This window comes from Musa acuminata, chromosome BXJ1-10 (assembly GCF_036884655.1).
Source record: "Musa acuminata AAA Group cultivar baxijiao chromosome BXJ1-10, Cavendish_Baxijiao_AAA, whole genome shotgun sequence".
In the NCBI taxonomy this organism is placed as follows: domain Eukaryota; kingdom Viridiplantae; phylum Streptophyta; class Magnoliopsida; order Zingiberales; family Musaceae; genus Musa; species Musa acuminata.
The window spans coordinates 21055316-21070589 of NC_088336.1; the positions used below are offsets into that span (position 1 = coordinate 21055316).

Below are 15274 nucleotides of genomic sequence, written 5' to 3' on the forward strand. Positions count from 1 at the left end.
AGGTGACTGACATTATGAGTCACATCATTTCCTTTACACTTGCATTGATGTATTAGAGGTGAGACTTAGTTTACCCATTTGTCATTTTTTATTTGAGGCATTCTAGTATAAGATGTTGTCATTTGTCTAGATGGCGTCAAACTCGCGATACTTTCTTTTGATATTAGTTGGGGAATATGGAAGGCTTCGTAGCACCTCGATGCTGACTCTATTGCATATGCTATAGCGTATGTTTTAGAGATTTAGCTGACTTTTTCTCCTCCCCCGTGGCTGTAAAGTCAAAGTCAAGGGGGCTTCGACGTCGAATAAGGATTGGAAGAAACTTTTTTTTTTGTTTCTTCAATGAACTAGTGGTCAATCAACTTCGGTTGGTCTACAAATAAATTTCCAACATCACTTTATGATTGCATGGGTTGGAGAAAAAGCAATTATGCCAAATCGCTCTAGCCCCATCCAAGTCCACTGCCATTGTGGCAGTCCTCAGTTCTGGGCCTTGGGGGACGGCCTCAGAATCATTCCTCTTTTATCCTTTAGCAACCGAGGCAAACCCTTCTTTTCGTTTACAGATGTGGACCTCCAAGGCAACAACCTTCAAGCAATTGCCAGTTGTGGCATGAAAAACAAATTCATGGCGTCACAGCCATCTTTCCATGATCGTTGGGAAGCCGAAGTCAGGCGAGAGCACTACAGCCCCATCTCAGAGGCCCAAACCTCTTCCATTCCCTTGGTTGGTCAAAAGCAACTTGCCGTCTCCGAGTCAACATCAGCAAAGAGATGAGTTGCTGCCAACAGCAATGAATGGGGCTCCTCCCGTCTCAGCAATAGATGGACCATCTCTTCCCGCAATAGGGGGAGTCATCATGAAGAACACTACTCGCAATAGCAACAACAACAATAACAGGAGCAACAATAGTCACAATCGCAATTCTCGTCGAAGGGATGGGCAAGCCCCTAACACCCCATGTCATCCAACCACCCAAGTCACAACCGCCATATCCCCATCGAAGAGAGTGTTATTTTGTGGAGACTTGTGAGTGTGTACGTGAATCAATCGATCTTTTTTTGGAACATGTTAATTGGCATTTTATTCAGATTAAAAAATAAACCATAAATCCTAGTTGTGGAATGATAATATGGAGGATGCCCATATATTTTCTTGCATCAATTAAATAACATAAGAATGCTATTTTGTGCATACTTGTGAGTGGATCTTTTTTTAGGGACATGATAATTAACATTTTATTTTGATTAGAAAAAGACCTTAGGTCCTAGTATTTATAGAATGATAGAATGGAGGATAACAATACATTTTCTAACATTCAAATATTTAAGAAGCCCATGTTGTGGAGATTTGTGTGAGCGTACGGAAATCAAAAGTTCTTTTTAAGAACATGTTAATTGACATTTTATTCAGATTAAAAAATGACCATAAGTCATACTTGTATAATGATAGTAGGATGACCGTACATTTCTTTGCATTAATTAAAACAAGTGTATATATTTAAGAATGCTATTTTGTTGAGACTTGTGTGTGGGTGATCCAATCAAAGTCTTTTTTTAGGGACATGTTAATTAGAAAAAGATCTGAAGTCCTTAACTCGTTCATGTGGAATGATAGAATTACTTTTTTTTTGCATTAATTAGAAAACATACGTATATTTAAGAATTCTACATTGCGGAGACTTAGTGGGTGCTCGCGTGACCCAAGGATTAATGGACATCTTTATTTTAGGGACATGCTAAATTAAAAAAAGACCTAAAGTCATGAAATTATAATACGGAGGAATCTCAGTTATAGGTGTGTGTTGTACTGCAGCTAGCTTTATAAATACTCCCATCGCTTTCCACCGAGGAGGCCGTGCAATCGTAACTTATCTTCTTGGAAAGGAGTGCTTCCATATCGGTGTCTGCAAATGGTGAGAAGCTCAATTCGCCTTCATGCTTGAGTTCTTTCGACTGCATATATTATACACAGCAGCAATATCATACGATAATGTCAATTATATTCGGTGGTGTTGACGCATTAATGCACGCAAGCAGGCTAAAGTTGTCAAGGAGGGGCCGTGGGGTGCGAACGCAGGGAATGCGTTCGATACAGGTCGTGTTGACCGCTTTACCAAGGTCAAGATTTACCATGGAGATGTAATATACGGGTTGGAATTAACCTTCGTCGTGGGTGGTAAACCCCAACCCCCCATGCTTATTGGAACCAAAAAGCGCGCATCCCAAGAGGTATACATTTTTTATTAACATCTATGAACTCGCATGTACATGTACAAATTTTCTTGTGTTTCAATGCATGTTAGAACAAAAGCACATCACTCTTCTAGGAAAACCATCTTATATCTAATTGCTATTTTTCTGAGAACAGATAAAGCACTAGAAGAGTTCCAAATTCTTATTCTTTTTCCTCTGGGTTTCATTTCTAACTCAGCCAATGATCGCTTGTAGATCACCCTCGATGAGGACGAACACTTCATTTCCATCTCGGGATACTTCAAACAAATGTTGGGAAACGACATTTTCATAACACAACTTACTCTTACCACCGATGAATCCAGAAACGTAAGTGCTGGCAATGAGACGGGCAATCCTTTCTCCCTCGCTTTAGAGGAGGGAGGTCAAATTGTGGGCTTCTGTGGACTTCTCGGTCAACCGACTGTCGCCGTGGGAGCCATTGCGGTGTACTGCTCCTTGGCTGATTCCTAGATATGGATGCACTAGTCCGTGTAGGGTTGCTGCTACACATATGCTATACTAAATAAGGAGCAGCAGTTGTCGTCATCATCGTTGTCTTTATTGTTGTTGTCCCCATCGTCATCCTTGTTGTTGTTGCCGTCGTCATTATCGTCGTTGATGTTCTTATCCTCAAAGTATTCTTAAATAAATTATAAACCACTTGTCGGTCTACTATGATATGTTTGGACTACAATCATCCAGTGTATTGTTATCCGATTCATCAAGTGAAATGGGAACAAGAAAGAGCAATAAAGAGAAGAAAGAATGTGCAGGTAACTAGAAGGAACACATAAAACTATGTACTCAAATTGTATATAAACAGTTTAAGTGAGATCTTGGTTGTCCAAATTGGGAGCTGATTTGGAATCAACCGAGCTCCCTTTCTAAAGTCAATACCAAGTCAAACTTTACGGACACCAAGTGAATCCACACCTTTTTGGCCAATTGGGCAGGTTGTGGCTCTCTATGAGCTGATCCGGCCTTGTGCGTTGTTGTAGCGCTCCATGAGCCGATTCGGCCTCGTGTGGGTTGTAGCGTTCACAGTGTCGATTCGACCTAGCACCTTGTTGTAACGCTCTTTGGGCCTATTTGGTCTTGTGCATTGCTGTAGCGCTCCATGTTATGGTTCGGCCTTGCATGGGTTGTATGGTCAATTTGGCCTTGTCGGGTGTCCATTGGAATATTACCGAGAGATCATCGGAAGTTCGTCGGAAGATCGTCGAAAGCTCACTGGAAGAAACTAAAACTAACCCGACTTGATTTGCTTAATTATATGTCTTAAGAATCATAGTTAGTATACAATTAGAGTTATATTTGGGAGGTAAACCCATCAACTCTGTTAGGGGCCAATTGGGCCTGAAGTTAGGCTGGTTTGGGTCGGATTCATGGCCCACCCAGGTTGTTGGACCCTGTCTGGCGATGGCACCGTAGGATTGGTGCATTGGCACCTCCTGGGACATAGTCTCCCAGGACGACTGGGCGATGGTACCGTCGGCAGTTATTACCTGCCAATGGTGGTATCGATTGTCAGGTGGTGGTACCGTCAGAGCTCGGTCTCCGAGCTTTGTTAGGCAGTAGTATCGCCCAATAATGGTGGTGGTACCGCCAGTACCCCAGAAATCTGGGATGAGATAATTTTTTTTTCCAATTTTGAAGCCATTGGGGCCTAAAAATACCCGACCTTTTTCTGCATGAAAGGGTAACAAAGTGCAATCGAAAGTGTGAAAATTCTAAGTGTTTGGGGTGTTAAAAGTGTTGCAAAAGTGAGAAGAGTCCTCTCCTCCCTCTCTTAGCTTTGTAACCCTCAAAGAAAGAGGAGTAAGGCTTGTAAGAGTTATCTCCTAAACCCGATAAAAGGAAAAAGAGCTGTAAAAGGTGGTTAGTCTTCGCCTATTGAAGGAAGGCCATTAGTGGACGCCGATGATCTTGACGGAAGAGGAATCGGAAGTGGATGTAGATCACAACGACCGAACCACTATAAATTATGATTTGCATTTCTATCTGTGCAATTTACATTACTGCAAACTTCCTTAACTTTCTCTTTACACTCTTACGAACGCTTTCAAGTTTAATATCTTTCCGAAACAGATTTAATCGAAACGAATATTTTTGGAAATCAATGATTTTTTTGTTACACTAATTCACCCTCCCCTCTTAGTGCCACTCTTGATCCTAAGGGGACATACATTTTATTGTGTTAATTAAAATACACACATATATTTGAAAATGCTATTTTGTACAGACTTCTGATTGGATCTTTTTTTATGGACATGATAATTGACATTTTGTTTTAATTAGAAAATGACCTTACATTCTATACAAGATTATGATATAAACAATATGGATTGACAAATATAGAATGATATAGAAGATCATGATTTAGGCAAATATAAAATGATAACTTTGTATTTCTTACATGTTATAATTCTCAATCAATCTATTATTCGAGAATCAAACGTAGCACTTGAATGTATGTTTTGAACACATGATTGATGGAAATCTCTCTCTCACTACCTATATAAATACACGTTACCTCAATGAATGAAATAATCTCTTTAACAATAAATTCTTCGTGGTATCAGAGTCCTCTTGCTTCAAGTAATGCTTCAACAAATTCGACTCTCATCGGCACTTGCGATCTAAAGAAGGACTTAGGAGATAATATCACCACATCGAATCCTCCCTCTATGCACTTCTCATGTTTGATCTCTGTCCTCTGTGCACTTCTCATATCACCACATCTCAGATGTCATCCAGAGAAGGACATAAGAGATAATATCACCACTTCTCCACCATATGTGTATTCAAACCAGACCATCAATTGATTCTGAAATTTTCTTATTGGATCAAAACATCTTCTCAGCATTTCTTTCTCCTCTACATCTGAAACTCCAATTATTATTTCCTCTTAAAACCTATAGGACGTCTACCTATCAATGCATCAACTGATCCCCTTCAAGCTCTCTAAAGGTAGTAACTATATATTTTGGCAAACATAATTCACTAATATCTTTTTTGGATATGATCTATAAGGCTACATCGATGACTCTCTTAGTTGTCCACTAGAAAAAATCTAAATATTAGGAGAACCCATCCCAATGACAAATCTAATCATAGGTAATGGCGATGATAAGATCATCTCTATCTACAAGCTATTCAAGTCTATTTGGAACACATTAATTGGCATTTTATTCAGATTAAAAAATAAATCATAAATCCTAGTTGTGGAATGATAGTATGGAGGATGCCCATATATTTTCTTGCATCAATTAAAATACATAAGAATGCTATTTTGTGCAGACTTGTGAGTGGATCTTTTTTTAGGGACATGATAATTAACATTTTATTCTGATTAGAAAAAGACCGTAGGTCATCATAGTATTTATGGAATGATAGAATGGAGGATGACAATACATTTTCTAACATTCATATATTTAAGAAGGCCATGTCGTGGTGATTTGTGAGTAGGTACACAAATCAAAAGTTCTTTTTAAGAACATGTTAATTGACATTTTATTCAGATTAAAAAAAGACCGTAAGTCCTACTTGTATAATGATAGTATGGAGGGTGACCATAAGTTTTCTTGCATTAATTGACACAAGAACATATATTTAAGAATGCTATTTTGTGGAGACTTCTGTTTGGGTGAGCCAATCAAAGTCTTTTTTTAGGGACATGTAAATTAAAAAAAGATCTGAAGTCCTTAACTCGTACTTGTGGAATGATAGTATTAAATTTTCTTGCATTAATTAAAATACATACGTATATTTAAGAATTCTACATTGTGGAGACTTAGTGGGTGCTCGCGCGACCCAAGGATTAATGGACATCTTTATTTTAGGGACATGCTAATTGCTATTTCATTCAGATTAAAAAAAGACCTAAAGTCATGAAATTATAATACGGAGGAATCTCAGTTATAGGTGTGTGTTGTACTGCAGCTATCTTTATAAATACTCCCATCGCTTTCCACCGAGGAGGGCGTGCAATCGTAACTTATCTTCTTGGAAAGGAGTGCTTCCATATCGGTGTCTGTAAATGGTGAGAAGCTCAATTCGCCTTCATGCTTGAGTTCTTTCGACTGCATATATTATACACAGCAGCAATATCATACGATAATGTCAATTATATTCGGTGGTGTTGACGCATTAATGCACGCAAGCAGGCTAAAGTTGTCAAGGAGGGGCCGTGGGGTGCGAACGCAGGGAATGCGTTCGATACAGGTCGTGTTGACCGCTTTACCAAGGTCAAGATTTACCATGGAGATGTAATATACGGGTTGGAATTAACCTTCGTCGTGGGTGGTAAACCCCAACTCCCCATGCTTATTGGAACCAAAAAGCGCGCATCCCAAGAGGTATACATTTTTTATTAACATCTATGAACTCGCATGTACATGTACAAATTTTCTTGTGTTTCAATGCATGTTAGAACAAAAGCACATCACTCTTCTAGGAAAACCATCTTATATCTAATTGCTATTTTTCTGAGAACAGATAAAGCACTAGAAGAGTTCCAAATTCTTATTCTTTTTCCTCTGGGTTTCATTTCTAACTCAGCCAATGATCGCTTGTAGATCACCCTCGATGAGGACGAACACTTCATTTCCATCTCGGGATACTTCAAACAAATGTTGGGAAACGACATTTTCATAACACAACTTACTCTTACCACCGATGAATCCAGAAACGTAAGTGCTGGCAATGAGACGGGCAATCCTTTCTCCCTCGCTTTAGAGGAGGGAGGTCAAATTGTGGGCTTCTGTGGACTTCTCGGTCAACCGACTGTTGCCGTGGGAGCCATTGCGGTGTACTGCTCCTTGGCTGATTCCTAGATATGGATGCACTAGTCCGTGTAGGGTTGCTGCTACACATATGCTATACTAAATAAGGAGCAGCAGTTGTCGTCATCATCGTTGTCTTTATTGTTGTTGTCCCCATCGTCATCCTTGTTGTTGTTGCCGCGTCATTATCGTCGTTGATGTTCTTATCCTCAAAGTATTCTTAAATAAATTATAAACCACTTGTCGGTCTACTATGATATGTTTGGACTACAATCATCCAGTGTATTGTTATCCGATTCATCAAGTGAAATGGGAACAAGAAAGAGCAATAAAGAGAAGAAAGAATGTGCAGGTAACTAGAAGGAACACATAAAACTATGTACTCAAATTGTATATAAACAGTTTAAGTGAGATCTTGGTTGTCCAAATTGGGAGCTGATTTGGAATCAACCGAGCTCCCTTTCTAAAGTCAATACCAAGTCAAACTTTACGGACACCAAGTGAATCCACACCTTTTTGGCCAATTGGGCAGGTTGTGGCTCTCTATGAGCTGATCCGGCCTTGTGCGTTGTTGTAGCGCTCCATGAGCCGATTCGGCCTCGTGTGGGTTGTAGCGTTCACAGTGTCGATTCGACCTAGCACCTTGTTGCAACGCTCTTTGGGCCTATTTGGTCTTGTGCATTGCTGTAGCGCTCCATGTTATGGTTCGGCCTTGCATGGGGTTGTATGGTCAATTTGGCCTTGTCGGGTGTCCATTGGAATATTACCGAGAGATCATCGGAAGTTCGTCGGAAGATCGTCGAAAGCTCACTGGAAGAAACTAAAACTAACCCGACTTGATTTGCTTAATTATATGTCTTAAGAATCATAGTTAGTATACAATTAGAGTTATATTTGGGAGGTAAACCCATCAACTCTGTTAGGGGCCAATTGGGCCTGAAGTTAGGCTGGTTTGGGTCAGATTCATGGCCCACCCAGGTTGTTGGACCCTGTCTGACGATGGCACCGTAGGATTGGTGCATTGGCACCTCCTGGGACACAGTCTCCCAGGAGGACTGGGCGATGGTACCGTCGGCAGTTATTACCTGCCAATGGTGGTATCGATTGTCAGGTGGTGGTACCGCCAGAGCTCGGTCTCCGAGCTTTGTTAGGCAGTAGTATCGCCCAATAATGGTGGTGGTACCGCCAGTACCCCAGAAATCTGGGATGAGATAATTTTTTTTTCCAATTTTGAAGCCATTGGGGCCTAAAAATACCCGACCTTTTTCTGCATGAAAGGGTAACAAAGTGCAATCGAAAGTGTGAAAATTCTAAGTGTTTGGGGTGTTAAAAGTGTTGCAAAAGTGAGAAGAGTCCTCTCCTCCCTCTCTTAGCTTTGTAACCCTCAAAGAAAGAGGAGTAAGGCTTGTAAGAGTTATCTCCTAAACCCGATAAAAGGAAAAAGAGCTGTAAAAGGTGGTTAGTCTTCGCCTATTGAAGGAAGGCCATTAGTGGACGCCGATGATCTTGACGGAAGAGGAATCGAAAGTGGATGTAGATCACAACGACCGAACCACTATAAATTATGATTTGCATTTCTATCTGTGCAATTTACATTACTGTAAACTTCTTTAACTTTCTCTTTACACTCTTACGAACGCTTTCAAGTTTAATATCTTTCCGAAACAGATTTAATCGAAACGAATATTTTTGGAAATCAATGATTTTTTTGTTACACTAATTCACCCCCCCTCTTAGTGCCACTCTTGATCCTAACGGGACATACATTTTATTGTGTTAATTAAAATACACACATATATTTGAAAATGCTATTTTGTACAGACTTCTGATTGGATCTTTTTTTATGGACATGATAATTGACATTTTGTTTTAATTAGAAAATGACCTTACATTCTGATACAAGATTATGATATAAACAATATGGATTGACAAATATAGAATGATATAGAAGATCATGATTTAGGCAAATATAAAATGATAACTTTGTATTTCTTACATGTTATAATTCTCAATCAATCTATTATTCGAGAATCAAACGTAGCACTTGAATGTATGTTTTGAACACATGATTGATGGAAATCTCTCTCTCACTACCTATATAAATACACGTTACCTCAATGAATGAAATAATCTCTTTAACAATAAATTCTTCGTGGTATCAGAGTCCTCTTGCTTCAAGTAATGCTTCAACAAATTCGACTCTCATCAGCACTTTCGATCTAAAGAAGGACTTAGGAGATAATATCACCACATCTCAGATCGAATCCTCCCTCTGTGCACTTCTCATGTTTGATCTCTGTCCTTTGTGCACTTCTCATATCACCACATCTCAGATGTCATCCAGAGAAGGACTTAGGAGATAATATCACCACTTCTCCACCATATGTGTATTCAAACCAGACCATCAATTGATTCTGGAATTTTCTTATTGGATCAAAACATCTTCTCAGCATTTCTTTCTCCTCTACATCTGAAACTCCAATTATTATTTCCTCTTAAAACCTATAGGACTTCTATCTATCAATGCATCAACTGATCCCCTTCAAGCTCTCTAAAGGTAGTAACTATATATTTTGGCAAACATAATTCACTAATATCTTTTTTGGATATAATCTATAAGGCTACATCGATGACTCTCTTAGTTGTCCACTAGAAAAAATCTAAATATTAGGAGAACCCATCCCAATGACAAATCTAATCATAGGTAATGGCGATGATAAGATCATCTCTATCTACAAGCTATTCAAGTCTATTTGGAACACATTAATTGGCATTTTATTCAGATTAAAAAATAAATCATAAATCCTAGTTGTGGAATGATAGTATGGAGGATGCCCATATATTTTCTTGCATCAATTAAAATACATAAGAATGCTATTTTGTGCAGACTTGTGAGTGGATCTTTTTTTAGGGACATGATAATTAACATTTTATTCTGATTAGAAAAAGACCGTAGGTCATCATAGTATTTATGGAATGATAGAATGGAGGATGACAATACATTTTCTAACATTCATATATTTAAGAAGGCCATGTCGTGGTGATTTGTGAGTAGGTACACAAATCAAAAGTTCTTTTTAAGAACATGTTAATTGACATTTTATTCAGATTAAAAAAAGACCGTAAGTCCTACTTGTATAATGATAGTATGGAGGGTGACCATAAGTTTTCTTGCATTAATTGACACAAGAACATATATTTAAGAATGCTATTTTGTGGATACTTCTGTTTGGGTGAGCCAATCAAAGTCTTTTTTTAGGGACATGTAAATTAAAAAAAGATCTGAAGTCCTTAACTCGTACTTGTGGAATGATAGTATTAAATTTTCTTGCATTAATTAAAATACATACGTATATTTAAGAATTCTACATTGTGGAGACTTAGTGGGTGCTCGCGCGACCCAAGGATTAATGGACATCTTTATTTTAGGGACATGCTAATTGCTATTTCATTCAGATTAAAAAAAGACCTAAAGTCATGAAATTATAATACGGAGGAATCTCAGTTATAGGTGTGTGTTGTACTGCAGCTATCTTTATAAATACTCCCATCGCTTTCCACCGAGGAGGGCGTGCAATCGTAACTTATCTTCTTGGAAAGGAGTGCTTCCATATCGGTGTCTGCAAATGGTGAGAAGCTCAATTCGCCTTCATGCTTGAGTTCTTTCGACTGCATATATTATACACAGCAGCAATATCATACGATAATGTCAATTATATTCGGTGGTGTTGACGCATTAATGCACGCAAGCAGGCTAAAGTTGTCAAGGAGGGGCCGTGGGGTGCGAACGCAGGGAATGCGTTCGATACAGGTCGTGTTGACCGCTTTACCAAGGTCAAGATTTACCATGGAGATGTAATATACGGGTTGGAATTAACCTTCGTCGTGGGTGGTAAACCCCAACCCCCCATGCTTATTGGAACCAAAAAGCGCGCATCCCAAGAGGTATACATTTTTTATTAACATCTATGAACTCGCATGTACATGTACAAATTTTCTTGTGTTTCAATGCATGTTAGAACAAAAGCACATCACTCTTCTAGGAAAACCATCTTATATCTAATTGCTATTTTTCTGAGAACAGATAAAGCACTAGAAGAGTTTCAAATTCTTATTCTTTTTCCTCTGGGTTTCATTTCTAACTCAGCCAATGATCGCTTGTAGATCACCCTCGTTGAGGACGAACACTTCATTTCCATCTCGGGATACTTCAAACAAATGTTGGGAAACGATATTTTCATAACACAACTTACTCTTACCACCGATGAATCCAGAAACGTGAGTGCTGGCAATGAGACGGGCAATCCTTTCTCCCTCGCTTTAGAGGAGGGAGGTCGCATTGTGGGCTTCTGTGGACTTGTCGGTCAACCGACTGTCGCCGTGGGAGCCATTGCGGTGTACTGCTCCTTGGCTGATTCCTAGATATGGATGCACTAGTCCGTGTAGGGTTGCTGCTACATATATGCTATACTAAATAAGGAGCAGCAGTTGTCGTCATCATCGTTGTCTTTATTGTTGTTGTCCCCATCGTCATCCTTCTTGTTGTTGCCGTCGTCATTATCGTCGTTGATGTTCTTATCCTCAAAGTATTCTTAAATAAATTATAAACCACTTGTCGGTCTACTATGATATGTTTGGACTACAATCATCCAGTGTATTGTTATCCGATTCATCAAGTGAAATGGGAACAAGAAAGAGCAATAAAGATAAGAAAGAACGTGAAGGAACATATAAAACTATGTACTCAAATTGTATATAAACCGTTAAGTAAGATCTTGGTTGTCCAAATTGGGAACTGATTTGGAATCAACCGAGCTCCCTTTTGAAAGTCAATACCAAGTCAAACTTTACGGACACCAAGTGAATCCACACCTTTTTGGCCAATTGGGCAGGTTGTGGCTCTCTATGAGCTGATCCGGCCTTGCGCGTTGTTGTAGTGCTCCATGAGCCGATTTGGCCTCGTGTGGGTTGTAGCACTCACAGTGTCGATTCCACCTAGCACCTTGTTGTAACGCTCTCTGGGCCTATTCGGTCTTGTGCATTGTTGTAGCGCTCCATGGTCCGGTTCGGCCTTGCATGGGTTGTATGGTCAATTTGGCCTCGCATAGTTGTTTAGAATTTTTATGTGCAGATTCGCGTACAAAGTATCATGTCGACATCGTCGATGTGCGCGCGACATCGGTTGTTTCATGAAATCAGGTAGGATCTCCAAAACAATGGCTAATCTGGATCCTGTAGTAGTCGAGGCTAACCTTCCTTTTCTATTGCAAATGTGGAACTCCAAAACAATATCCTTAGCAATTACTAGACGTGGCATGAAAACCAAATCGGTGGTGTCACACCCATCTTCCCTTGAGTGTCGGGAAGCCAAAATCAGGTGGGAGCACTATCACTCTAATTTGGAGGCCTGAACCTCTTTTGGCCCTTGGATCAGACAAATGCACCCTGCACCCTCCGAGTTAACGTCAGCAAGGAGATGAGTTGCTGCCAGCAGTAGCGGATGGGGCTCCTCTTGTCTCGGTAAGAAGGGAGTCCCCATGTAGGACCAACTCTTCCCACCCTAGGGTGAGTCAATATGAAGAACACTACTTGCAATGACAAAATCATCAACAATAACAAGAGGAACAACAATCATGATCGCAATTCCTATCGAAGGGATGGGCAGGTCCCTCGACACCCTATGTTGCCCCACCACCCCCGGTCACAACCACCATCCCCACCAAAGGGAATGTGTTTATGGAGACTTGTGAGTTGGTATGCGAATCAATCAATCTTTTTTCAAGACATGTTAGTTGGCATTTTATTCAGATTAAAAAAACCTTAAATCCTACTTGCGGAATGATAGTATGGAGGATGGCCATACATTTTCTTTCATTAATTAAAATACATACATATATTTCAGAATGCTATTTTGTGTAGACTTGTGATTGGATCTCTTTTAGGGATATGATAATTAATAATTTTTTAATTAAAAAATGACCTTAGGTTCCAATAGAAGATTATGATATAAGCAAATATGGATTAACAAATATAGAATGATATAGAAGATCATGATTTAGGCAAATATAAAATGACAACTTTGTATTCGTTACATGTTCTAATCCTCAATCAATCTATGATTTGAGAATCAATCATAAATTTAACTGTATAAATTGAATATATATTTTGAGCACATGATTGAGGGAAATCTCTCCTCACTATTTATATAAATACATATTACCTCAATAAATGAAATAATCTCTTTAACAATAAATTCTTCATGGTATCAGAGTGTTCTTACTTCAAGTAATGCTTCAACAAATTCGATTGTATTATTAGCACTCACAATCAAGAGAGGGACTCAGGAGATAATAGAAGAGATCACTCTCTTCTGCACATCTCAGATCGGATCCTCCCTTTGTGCACTTCTCATATTTGATCTCCTCCAATAGATCATATCTCCACCATATGTGCATTCAAACCAGACCATCAATTAATTCTTGATTTTTCTTATTGGATCAAAATAACTTCTTAGCATGTCTTTCTCTTTTTCATCTGAAACTCTAATTATTATTTCCTCTATAAACAATAATTCATCTAAACCTATAGAACTTCTATCTATGATGCAACAACTAATCCCCTTCAATTTCTCTAAAGGTGGTAATTATACATTTTAGCAAGCATAATTCACCAATCTCTTTTTTGGATATAATCTATTAGGCTACATCGATGACTCTCTTAGTTATCAACTAGAAAAAATCTAAATATTAGGAGAACCTATCCAAATGACAAATCTTAATCATAATTTATAGCTTTGATAAGATCATCTCTATCTACAAGCTATTCAAGTCTTAGTCACTAGCTCCATAACACCACTAATCTCTTCGTACAGTACTATAATAGAAAGCATGATTAAGTTATATACCACCCTCGCCAATCACACTCGCACTCGCATGCTAAGTCCTTTATCTACTCTAATAAAAATAACATAAGAGGAAAGTACTATTATTAATTATATACAAAATCTAAAAGTTATGATGGATAATTTGGCCTTAATAGGTCACCCCCTTAGTGATGACTTATTATTCTTAATGGCCTAGTAGATAAATATAAGAAATTAACAGTAGTAATTCGAGCACGAGACTCACCAGTGTAATTTGAAAAATTATATAATAAGCTGATTGATTATGAAACATATCTAAAATGAGGAGAAAGCTGAGAACAACCATCACAGCTCAATTTGGTTAAAAATCCAAAGGAAAAAATAATTAAAGTAACAAAAACTTCAATAAAAGACTGAACAAGATGCCTCTTAGAGACATGGATAATACATAGAGTCATTATCCTTCATTACACTATCAACTCTCCAACTATAGAAGCAACTTCAACTCAAATAACTAATAAAATAAATTTAACTATAACTATCAGTAGTTCTTGTATCCCAACAATAATAATTAGCAAAATATCATCTGCTAGCTCCATGACAAAATTGGACATAAAGCAAAAGTATATTGATCTCGACCTAAGCCTATTACTATACCCATTGACCTAAAGCAAACATCATGACTACTCCGATTACTTATCCAAGTAATTGAATTATTGACTTCAGTACTTCTTATCATATCGCTTCTGATTTACAAAATTTATCTATTCACATTGACTATAGAGGCAACAAAAATATCATTGGTGACAGTAATAGAATCCCTATCACTCGCACTAGTTCGACTACACTTAGTTTAGACACAAACACTTTTATACTTAATAATATTTTATGTACATTTCATATAAAAAGAAACCTTATTTCTATCTCTCAATTCTATAAATAAAATAACATATCTAGAGTTCTTTTTTTTATTGATGTTTGGGGTCCCACCCCAATAACTTCCTTTGATAATTTCAGATTTTATATCATTTTAGTATATTAATTCACTAAATATATATGGTTATATCCTCTTAAATAGAAATATGAAGTCACTATGGTCTTTACTTATTTTAGAAAGCTGGTCGAGAATTCTTTGAGTCTACCATTAAAACAATTTTTTGATGGAGAAGGTGAACACTAAGCTCTAACAACTTATATGTTATCATGTGATATATAATATCTCATGTCACCACCACACACATCTCAACTAGTTGACTCTGTCGAATGAAAGCACCAACATATAGTTGAGACTAGTCTTACCCTCTTCAACTAAGCCTCTATGCCCCTAACCATTTGGTCATCAACCATTCAAACTACAAACCACTTTATTAACTATATACTTATCCCTATC

General features: G+C 38.2%; 3 long non-coding RNA genes across 3 annotated transcripts; all 3 read left to right on the top strand.

Annotated features, from left to right (window-relative positions):
• The first annotated feature begins 1851 nt into the window (after nucleotides 1-1851).
• Nucleotides 1852-2910, top strand: LOC135594961 (uncharacterized). The gene is made up of 3 exons (XR_010480239.1): nucleotides 1852-1916; nucleotides 2041-2232; nucleotides 2452-2910. It is a non-coding gene; the product is annotated as an uncharacterized LOC135594961 (long non-coding RNA).
• Nucleotides 2911-6213: 3303 nt separating this feature from the next.
• LOC135594962 (uncharacterized) lies at nucleotides 6214-7273 on the top strand. The gene is made up of 3 exons (XR_010480240.1): nucleotides 6214-6280; nucleotides 6405-6596; nucleotides 6816-7273. It is a non-coding gene; the product is annotated as an uncharacterized LOC135594962 (long non-coding RNA).
• A 3300-nt stretch (nucleotides 7274-10573) lies between these two features.
• LOC135594963 (uncharacterized) lies at nucleotides 10574-11645 on the top strand. The gene is made up of 3 exons (XR_010480241.1): nucleotides 10574-10651; nucleotides 10776-10967; nucleotides 11187-11645. It is a non-coding gene; the product is annotated as an uncharacterized LOC135594963 (long non-coding RNA).
• Nucleotides 11646-15274: the final 3629 nt, after the last annotated feature.